General features: G+C 47.3%; 1 long non-coding RNA gene across 1 annotated transcript; it reads right to left on the bottom strand.

The window, feature by feature from the left end:
• Positions 1-504: 504 nt before the first annotated feature.
• On the bottom strand, positions 505-3,558 carry LOC138447173 (uncharacterized). The gene is made up of 2 exons (XR_011259698.1): positions 2,574-3,558; positions 505-1,160 (listed from the first exon to the last, which is right to left on the bottom strand). It is a non-coding gene; the product is annotated as an uncharacterized lncRNA (long non-coding RNA).
• Positions 3,559-11,188: the final 7,630 nt, after the last annotated feature.

Raw genomic sequence — 11,188 nt, 5'->3', positions numbered from 1 at the left:
CTGTAACATGTCAGTCCCCCACTTCTCAGCAACACACATACAGACCTCTAGCACCTTGACTTCAGTGCCAGTCCTGGGGTAGCTACAGGCATAGGGGGATGGCGGGGTCAAGGTAGAAGAAGCCAAAAAATGGGGGTATGCTTTGGGCACAGAGGCTGGAAGCCTGGCTCCCCCTGGCCTCACACAGACCCCAGTTTCAGTGCGATTTTTGTCACCCACTGTGTGGCCCAGTCACTTACCTTTCTGAATCTCATTTCTCCCCTCCGAGAAGAGGGGTGATAACACCCCACCGTGGGGGTTAGTGCAGACTAAATGCGGCAGCATACGCAGGACACGTGCGCCTTCAGCGCCCGGGTCAGAGGGAGGGATACGCCGAACGCAGCGTCCCTGGCATGCCATGGCTAGACTGGTTTTCCCTTTCTTTTGGCTGTGCCACGTGGCATGCAGGAGTTTTTGTTGTAGCCACGTGTTCTGGGAAACAAACTCACTCAGAAGGACAATGCAGACAGTGGAGTGCAGTTTATGACACCGCCGGGCCCAAGGCAGAGTCTCCTCTCAGCCAAGGACCCCGACCAGCATTTGTGAAAATCCTTTATACCCCATGTGTACGTGTCTGAGCCCACCACCCCAAATTCCTTGAGACTTACATAAACCAAGGAAAATACAATCCCAATAACCCCATCATTCACGTGCTATGTGCTCATGTGCTCAAACAGTCAAACAATTAGCCAATAATCAATAAACCCGAGGTTACACTCCGATAGATACAGAAAAATGTATGGCCTGTCTGGAGGAAGTGGTGATAGCGTATGTTTTCTCTTAGGCGATGAGCAACCTAGATACAATCTTCAAGGTTCCCCTGTCTTGAGAGGGTCTTATTCTTCTGTGGTTGTTTTCATAGGCACTAAACACAGAGTTCAGAGTCCATTGGAAAGGTGGCCGAGCATGATCAGCATGAACAGGCCTAAGGTGGAGTCCAGGCCCTATGAATTCCTTCTTCATTTTAGTGTCTTGACCAAGGATGGAACCCGTGTTCCCTGCTTATGGAAGCTTTGAATCTGGACTGCCGGGGAAGTGCCCATGGCCAGATTTTGGAAGGTATCCTGTTTCCAGCATCCAGAGGTTGACAAATTCTAGTAAACGTCAAAAATCTTAGCTCCCTGAAAAAGGCATTCCATTGACAGAAATTACCAAAAACTTTCTTCCGCATTATCAGGCCCTTTTGCACCATGCCCTTCATTCTCCCCTTGCACCTTTCTGTAACACCCACTTCCCCAAGCCTTATCAAGCAGCCAGAAATAGAATCTCCCTACTCTGACGTCTCTGCCAGTGGGAAGGGCTGGCCAGCCAGGTGGCTGGGTCAGCACCGGCTTGTCAGTTGAGGGAGACCACAGAAATATAGCCCCAGCACCTTTCCAAGTCGCACTGACTGATGACATAGCTATCTAAGCTATGTGTTCTCAGGGCTCCAAGACTCCCCAAGGACCTGGGAAAGACGGCTGGATATCCTTTTGATTGGGACCGCTTCGGGTTTCTATTTCCGAAGTTGAGAAAGCCAGATAGTGCTGACTGTGGCCTAGGAATGAAAAGAGCTCAGGCCTCTCTTTCTCTCTCTCGCTGACCTGTGTCCGAGGACTGTGGGCCAAGGTGGCCAGGCTCTTCCCCCTAGTCTAAGTCCGCTCCCTCCTTAGTCAGCTTTCCTTGCCTCCCTATTAATAGCCACTGCTTTGACTGGCTCCTCTCGCAGTCTAATTACAGTTTAATAAGACATCTCGAGTAAGGAAGTGGCAGACTTCCTGGACTGCCGAGGGCCGGGAGAGTTCAGGTTCCCTCCCCGAAGGTAGAGGCAAGGTCTCACCTTCTGCAGGAGGACAGAGGTCCAGGTGACCGAGTCATTGGTCCCAGAGACAAGACGCTGCTCTGGGGTTTCTGTCTTGCTGAACTGCCTCTGGTTTAGGGCAGGAGACAATCACCCAGGCTACCTTGCATTTTACTGAAGTCTTTATTCCCATGGATATTCCTGGGCAGGACTGAAAAACTGTGGTTCTTATTCAATGATGCAATAGCAGTAGCTACTCTATCATGAGCAGCTGGAAAGCTAACTTTGGACCAGGTTAGCATTGTGGTTTGGTTTAGTTGCTCAATCATGTCTGACTCTTGCAACCCCATGGACTGAAGCCCACCGGGCTCCTCTGTCCATGGGATTTCCCAGGCAAGAATACTGAAGTGGGGTGCCATTTCTTTCTTCAGGGGACCTTTCTGACCCAGGGATCAAACCTGAGTCTCCCAAATCCAAAGGTGGATTCTTTACCAACTGAGCCACCGGGGAAGCTAAGTTAGCATTAGTCCCTACCAAGTCATCTTTTCTCTGACACTACAGAAGCAAGGTAGCATACTTAGGTTCGGGTTGTCTGTATGGGACAGTGTGCTGAGAACAGACTGAATCCCAGTAAAAGAAAAAAATTTTTTCATGCCCCACTCCTCCCCCTCCTCTGTCTCTCCCCAGTAAATGCAGACACGCTTAACAATCTTTAGTGTTAGATTCATGCTGATAAGTAATGTATTGGGGTTACCGTGTAATTTATTCCAGCATTCCTGTTCTTCCTGGGCCCTGGAGGGGAAGAACACACAAAATTTAGGAGCAAGGCAACCTGAGTTCATCTTCTGACTCAGTCCCTCAGCTGAGGGGCTATCTTTACTCTATTTTTCTGAACCTCTATCTTCTCATTTATATAAAAAAAATAATAATCTATCCTGAAATGGTTTTATACAAATGAAACTTTGGAAAATTTGCCCAGTACAGTGCCTGGAATATAGTAGGCAGTCAATAAACAGTCTTAATTTTCTTTTCTTCTTCTTCTATTTTTAATAGTTTCATTTCCATTCTATTTTTCAATTTTTTTTTTGACCACATCAAGTCTCAGTTGCTGCAGCAGGATCTTCAGCTGGGGCATATGTGACCTAGTTCCCCAACCAGGGCTTGAATCTGGGCTCCCTGCATTGGGAGCGTGGAATCTTATCCAGTGGTTTTACTTTTCTTTCCAGAAAATAAAAAGGAAAGGAAATGTGAGGGCAAATCAGGGTCATCCAAGTCCCTCAAACCAGTGGGGAAAATGACCAGCATCAAGACCATCTCCGCTATGAAATCTCATAAGAACAAGTAAAACTTTTTCTCCCTTCTCTAGATTCATACCATTCAGAAGTCCCAAAGAGAGGCCCAATCTGGACTGATGCATCTTGCTGAGGCCATAGTGAGGAGTGTCCCAGCTCCATTCATCATCCCTCAGGACATTTATCAGAGGTCTCACAGTTGATAAGGGAAGGATGTCATCAGGAAGAATGGCTTGACTGTACCCTTAACTACATTTCAAGGCCCCCTTAGAAGAACCAGGTCAACCTGACCTCATGGGTGAACTCTGCTATCGGCAAGGCCAAAGGAGAAAAAAAACATCATGCCTGCCCTGGCTTTCAACCTGATGAGAAATAATCTGACCCTCAAACACCTGCTCATGAGATGGCAAATAATGGTCTCCTTACCCCAGGACCAGCTGACTTCCCTCGGCAACTACTTCAAGTTCTGGGAGGGTGACAGACTTTGTTCCTGCTGCAGCTTGCTTCCTTCCCGCTTGCCAACAGCCGGCGTATATCTGATGGGAGCCAGCCAGAGCTCCTGGCAGTGCAAAGTGGGGCAAGCCCCAGCATGACTTGCCCCCCAACCGGCGCTGAGTGGGGGTTGGTGTGTGGAGGAGAGATGGGAGCTGAGCTGACTTTCATTCTCATAAAAGAGCCCAGGATTCCCTGGACCTCAGTAGGCAGAGGGCAGGACTTCCCAGACACCTCTTGGGGAGAGGCCTTTATTTCTCCTTTGGACCTATGCTTGGTATGAACCCTACTATGCCTTTATCTCTACACAGGTGTTGAGGGGATGACCACATTGGCATCTATTTACACGCCACTGATACCATCCCGTTTGAGGATCAACCACCCAGACATCATTCGCACCTTTCGCCGTGCAACAAATACTTTTGGACGTTGCCTTCCCACCAGCCCTGTTCTGGGTTCTGAACAACACACATGGTAAATAAAACAATGATGGTCTCTGCCCTAGCGGGTGAACCAGACACAGGATGTGAAAATTAATAAGTACATCATTCAGATCGTAAGACAAGCCGGTAGGAGATGTGCTCAGGTGTAGTAATAGAGAAGGATGTGCCATGCTTAGTCACTCAGTCATGTCTGACTCTTTGAGACCCGTGGACTGTAGCCCGCCAGGCTCCTCTGTCTGTGGGGATTCTGCAGGCAAGAATACTGGAGAGTTGCCAAGCCCTCCTCCAGGGGATCTTCCCAGCCCAGGAATCGAACCCATATCTCTGGCGTCTCCTGCACTGTAGGCAGTTTCTTTACCCACTTATCCACCTGGGAAGCCCATTAGCACACTAAGACCCCCTAAACCTTGTTCCTGTTAGCTCAGAATGTGGAGAAGCAAACCTACAGATCTGTCTCCTGACTACTTTCATAAGGCGTGTAACCGGCCTGATATCAATTGTACACAGGCCTCCTGAATGCATGGTTTCTCCAGCCCGGCAGAGCCCCTTAAACTGCTGCTGTAAGGACATATGCAGTAAGCAAGGGCACCAGTATAAAGACAAACGCTAATTGAATAGTGTCGGAGCAACATGTCACATGCTCCCATCAAGTACAGGATATGAAGTGAAGGACAGAACCAGGAAAAAAATCACGTCCTAGAGCAGGGCTGGTGGGCACTGCGAGTGGGCTGGAGAATGGTGTGTGGCAATAATAGAGAGCGATAGTGGGGGGAGTTTCCTGGCAGCCCGGTGGTTAGGACTCCGAGCGTTCACTGCCAAGAGCCCAGGTTCAGTCTCTGATCCGGGAGCTAAGATCCTTGCAGGATCCATTAAAAACAACAAACAAGCCCCAAAAAACAAAAGAGGGAGAAGAGAGGAGAGCTGGTAGGGGTGAGGGGTGACTGATTTATGACCTTAGATGAGAAGGTCAGGGGAGGCCACTCTGGGGAAGTTAAGAACTTGATGGGATTTCACTGGAAATTGTCTATGAAAGTCACACCCCCCCCACACACCCCCGCCTCAGTGTTCAGCCAAGCTCCCTTCTCTCCGAGTGAAACACTCTAAGCAGAACAAAAGGGGACCTCAGCCAGGGATTCAGTGAAGATCATCCTGGGAAAAGGAAGGGGGCTCCCAAACTCCCCTTCCCAATCTCCTGCTGTGGGCATGCCTCCTCTTCCCTCTCCTGACTTCCATCCCCAGCATCCGTCTGTCCTCTGGCCAGGGCCCTGCTGATGCTCCTTGTCTCCTTACAAACTCTCCTTGTTCCTGTCACCCAGCAGGGTCTCATCACGGGGAGGATGCTGAGGAGCCCATCACGGGCTCTCTGTCATTGAAAGCTGTTTACAAGGTCCGCACAAGCCTGTCCCCGAAGCTCCAGAAGCCAAATAGCTCTGACCTGCAATAGATAAAAACTCATCATTCCCACTAGGCCAGCAGGCTTATTACAGAGTCTTCTTGCTCTAACTCTTTATCTCAGGGTTGTTTTCCTAAATTAGCATCAGCTAGGTTGACTTCAATGCCATCTACCACCTGCATTAAGGAGTTGGCCCTCTAGAAGGCTGGGGAACCAGCCCAGACATCAGGGCCAGACAGACATGGGTCTGAACCACAGCTCCCCACTTTAACTGGCCCTGTGACCTTGGGCAATTATGCTCTCTGGGCTTCGGGTTCTTTATATGCAAGACGAGAAGGAGGGAAATGCTTACTCTGCAGAGTGGGTCTAAGAATGAGCCAAGAGGGAGGCAAGGTGGATGGAATGTAGCAGGTACACTGCAAATGGGAGCCTTTGTTATGATTTCAGCTATAAAATAACCTCAGGAAAGTCTGGCAGTGCCTCTTTGAGGAAGGTGACTGATTGCTCTCTTAAGAGAGGCGGCCAGGTCTCCATTTCACCAACCATTTGGCCACAGCAGCTCTTTAGTCTGAGTATTACTAAAAACCAGGTGAAAAGAGGACACTTCAGGACACGGTAAAAGGCATAGATCCCAGAATCTTGGATTGGAAGGAATTCTGAGAAAAATTCTAATCCAAGTTCTTGCTACCAGGCAGGACTGAATTTCAATTTCAGACAGATGGAAGTCTTTTCCAATACACAGTTGAGCAGGCATTGCCCCGCTGCCCTAGCCGTACTGTTCTTGTGATCATACAGACTTTACTGTGCGCTCCGCCCTTCAATCTTTAATCCAAAAAATATTTTTGGAGCAGATACTCTGGGCTGCGTCTTATTCAAGGCACATGGATATGGAGGCAAGAAGGCAAAGTCCTGCCCCTCATGGAGACCAGTTATATGTAGAGATTTTAAAGAGTGGGATAGAAGGACTTCCCTGGAGGCTCAGTGGTTTAGACTCTGTGCTCCACTGCAGGAGACACAGATGGGTTCAAACCCTGGTCAGGGAACTAAGATCCCACACGCGTGTCAAAAACTAAAATTAAATTTAAAAGGAGGGAGAGAGATAGAGAACAAAAGTGATATCAAGAAAATAAAACGAGGTAATGGGTTAGAATGATGGGGGTGGAGTGGGGTTGGAAGCGGGTAATGGGGTGGGGCCAGTGTAGTTGGGGGGCCAGAGACCTCCTCTCTGAAGAGAAGACATCTGAGCAGAGACCCAGTGGCTGAGGAGGAGGCATGTATGGGAGGATGGGTAAGAGCTTCATGCATTCAAGGCACGGAAAGATTGTCTGTGTGGCTGTGGTTGGTGAGACAGCAGGTGTGTGAGCGAGTAAGGCTTTGAAGGTTGAACTTTATTCTAACTTCAGGATTTTAAGCAGAGGACGTGCAACACCTGATTTACACTTTGAAAAGATCCCTGTGGCTCTTCTCGGAAATGTGCTGTAAGGTGCATGAGTGAAAGTAAGGCGGCCAGGTAACGAGCCCATTGCTGGAGTCCAGACAAGGGAAGATGGTGAAAACTGGCCAGATTTGAAATATCTTTTGAGGGCAGAGCTAACAGGACTTACCTATGGATTAGATATGGGGACTGGGTGCAGGGGGAGGGGAAAGGGGGCACTAGTAAGACAGGAATCAACCATGACCCTTTGATTTTGAACCTGATAAACTGGGAGAATGGTAGCTGTTTAATGGGATGGGATTATTTGGGAGAAATTACTAATTCCATGTCTTTCTCCTCCTCCAGACTATATATTCCATGACGACAGGGCCCAAACTCTTGTTCACAGCTGTGTGCTCAGTGACTGGCACAGTGTCTGGTTTGCAGAATAACTGTCACTTCATGGCAAATAGATGGGGAAGAATGGAAACAGTGTCATATTTCATATTCTTGGGCTCCAAAATCAATGCAGATGGGGACTGCAGCTACAACATTAAAAGACGCTCACTCCTTGGAAGAAAAACTGTAATAAACCTAGACAGTGTATTAAAAAGCAAAGACATCACTTAGCTTGCAAACGTCCATCTACTCAAAGCTATGGTTTTTCCAGTAGTCATGTATAGATGTGAGAGTTGGACCATAAAGAAGGCTGAGCACTGGAGAATGGATACTTTCAAACTGTGATGCTGGAGAAGACTCTGAGAGTCCCTTGGACTGCAAGATCAAACTAGTCAATCCTAAAGGAAATCAACCCTGAATATTCATTGGAAGGACTGATGCTCCAATACTTGGGCCACCTGATGTGAAGAGCTGACTCAATGGAAAAGACCCTGGTACTGGGAAAGATTGAGGGCAGGAGGAGAAGGGAGTGACAGAGGATGAGATGGTTGGATGGCATCACGGACTCAATGGACACAAGTTTGAGCAAACGCAGGGAGATAGTGAAGGACAGGGAAGCCTGGTGAGCTGCAGTTCATGGGGTTGCAAAGAGTTGGCCATGACTCAGTAACTGAACAACAGCAACAAAAAACCACCACATACCAATATTGAGTAGGTAGTCAATGCCCAGCGCTGTGCTCCATGCTCTATAGTCATTCTAATTTAATCTTTACAAGAGAAATGTGAGGAGATACTTGTTTGAATCCTCATTTTACAAACAAGGAGTTGGGTTTAGAGGGGTTACATGACAGCCTCAAGGTCTCATAGGTACTAAGTGGTAAAGCTTTATAATGGCAGGTCTGGTTGCAAACTCTAGGCTCACACAGTCAAAGAGTCTGCATGGGTAAATAGATGGGTAGGTTGGTGGGCGAACAGATCCAGGGATGTATGAATGGATGGATGGGTAGAAAGCAACACCATACGCTGAAACTCATTTGTACCAAAGTGTCCCTCTGAAAGTAAAAGAGATTTAAACTGAAGGATCTATTCCTAAGAGCAAAAATTTGAGGAACCAAGCATGAATTCCCGCTATAGTTATTCCCAGGAATTCAGAGGTAGAATTCATTTGCAGGGGATGGGCACAGAAAGTTCTAGAATGCTTTGTTAAGCTAAAAAAAAAAAAACTAGAAATTTGACGACATAATCTTTTTCAGGAGGTATTTCTTAGTACTTTTTTCAATGACCTGAGTTACTTTAATAGCATTAGAATCTCGTGAAATATTTTTGACACTTGAAAAATATCTTCTAAGAACAAAGGCAGAAAATCTTGTTTGCATCAGGCAGCCCAGATCCTGGAGCTACTCAGGAGTGTCACTTATTACTTACATGGCTCAACAAGTACATCAAATCTTAGCTGTGGCCCATTAGGATCAGCTTCACAGTGTTTTCTTCAGTAAGTGCTTTTTTGCTTTGCTTAGTCGCTCAGTCATGTCTGACTCTTTGCAACCCCATGGGACTGTGTCCATGGGGATTCTCCAGGCAAGAATACTGCAGTGGGTTGCCATGCCCTCCTCCAGGGGATCTTCCCAACCCAGGGATCAAAGTCTCCTGTTATTGCAGGCAGATTCTTCACCATCTGAGCCACAGGGAAGCCCAAGTGCTCTATTAGATTACAAGCTTTTACGGGAAAGTAGCCTGCACGTAGTCCATGTTGACACAGTGACCCTGGTCAGGAACCTGGAATGTAGCATAGATATCTCCCCTTGTCACATTAAAATTACGTAAACAGAAAATCTGTTGCACTCTTACTCGTTTTTTTTTTTTTTAATTCATTTTTGGCTGAGCTGATCTGCATTGCTTTGTGAGGGCTTTCTCCAGATACAGTGAGCGTGGCCTACTCTCTAGTGGTGGCGCACGGGCTTCTCATTGTGATGGCTTCTCTTGTTGTGGAGCACGGGCTCTAGGCTTGTAGGTCCTGTAGTTGTGGCCCATGGGCTTAGCTGCTCTGAAGCGCATGGAATCTTCACGAACCAGGGACTGAACCCCGACCCCTGCGTTAGCAGGTGAAGTCTTAACCACTGCACCTCCAGGGAGGTCCAGCACTTACTGTTCTTGATGCTTGGATCTCACTTGACTTTTACGACAATCCTTTTCTGTAAGTACTGTTGTGTCCCCATGTTATGGATGAGGAGACCGAGGCCGATGGATGGTTTAAGTACCTTGATTGAGTCACACAGCTATGAAATGTATGGAATCAATGCCATCTGGAGCCACATGAAGTTAACCACTAAATTACCTCATGGTGAAGCAATCCTCAGTCCCAGAGATCCTGCCTTCTTAATCTCCTTGTTTCTTCCTCCTTATCCCTTTGGGCACCGCCCCAGGTTAACCATTTTATCTTTTCTCATCTTTGAAATTGTCCCATCCCAGATTTTTTTTCTGTTTCCATGTCTTCTTGCATAACTGACCATGCTGGAATCTGATACCTATCTTTTTTTTCCCCCTTTGACTGCACCACTCATCTTTCCTACCATGTGAAAGCTCAGAGTCCTAACCACTAGACTGCCAGGGAACTCCCTTGACACCCACCTGACCATGTCACACTTCTGCTCAAAATCCTTTAGTGGTTTCTGGGTGCCTGTGAGTTGAAGGCCCTTATAAGGCCTTTCCAAGACCGGGTCCCAACCTGCTTGTGCAGCACTGTCCTCCTCTCCCGCTGTTTCCACTGAAGCCCCTGTTCCAGGTACACCAAATACGCACTCTCAAGTATGAATACTATGCTTCTTCCTTTTCTCCTCTGTGCAACACCCCACCCCATATACACAAGCACTGTGCATGTACACAAACACACAGATGCACACACCCTATTTATTGCCTGAGTCCTCTTTATTCTTTGAGCCTGCCTGCTAAGTTGCTTCAGTCATGTCCACCTCTTCCTCTGTCCATGGGATTGTCCAGGCAAGAATATTGGAGTGCATTGCCATTTCCTTCTCCGGAAGATTTGCCTGACCCAGGGGTCAACCTTGAGTCTCTTATGTCTCCTGCGTTGGCATTGGTAGGCAAGTTCTTTACTACTAGCATCATCTGTGCTGGGTTTAGTCACTCAGTTGTGTCCATTTCTTTGTGACCCGTGGACTGTAGCCTGCCAGGCTCCTCTGTCCATGGGGATTCTCCAGGCAAGAATACTGAGTGGGTTGCCATGCAGGGGCTCTTCCTCCCTTGCCTCCAGGGGATCTTCAAGCCCCTATTCTTTGAGACTCAGCTGCTAAAATGTCTTCTCCCGGAAGCCTTTTCTCACATTCATAATCAGGTCTAGGAACCTCTTCCTTTTCCTTGGCCTTGCACCTTCATAGGTCTGATAAAATACATCAGTTTTTACTGTAATTTTCCCTTTACAAACTGTTTCTCATTCAGATTGTAAGATCCATGAGGGCAGGAACCATAGTTATAACTATTGTATGCTCAACATCTGCACATGCTCCTACATTTTTGTTAAATGAACAAATGAATGACTTATTGAAGTGAATAGATTTTCAAAGTAGATTTCAAAATCTGGGCAATTTTGATCTTCACATTTTCCCATTGTTAAGAGTTATCTATCTGTGGATTTTTGCTGCAATGGAGCTCTGGCTGAGACAGGATGTAGCAGCAATTTGGGGTGGGGGGGGGAGGTTTGTTTTGTTCTTTAAAAAAAAAATTATTTATTTATGCTGTACTGGGTCTTAGTGGTGGCACACAGGATCTACTAGTCATGGTGTGTGAACTCTTAGCTGCAGTCTGTGGGATCTAGTCCCCTGACCAGGGATTGAACCTAGGTCTCCTGCATTGGGAACATGGAGTCTTAGCCACTGGACCACCAGGGAAGTCCCCTGAGAATACAGCAGTTGTTAAGAATGA

This window comes from Ovis canadensis, chromosome 11 (genome assembly GCF_042477335.2).
Source record: "Ovis canadensis isolate MfBH-ARS-UI-01 breed Bighorn chromosome 11, ARS-UI_OviCan_v2, whole genome shotgun sequence".
Taxonomy (NCBI): Eukaryota; Metazoa; Chordata; class Mammalia; order Artiodactyla; family Bovidae; genus Ovis; species Ovis canadensis.
The sequence above is the reverse complement of the archived record's forward strand: the minus strand, read 5'-3'. Positions and strand labels throughout refer to the sequence as shown.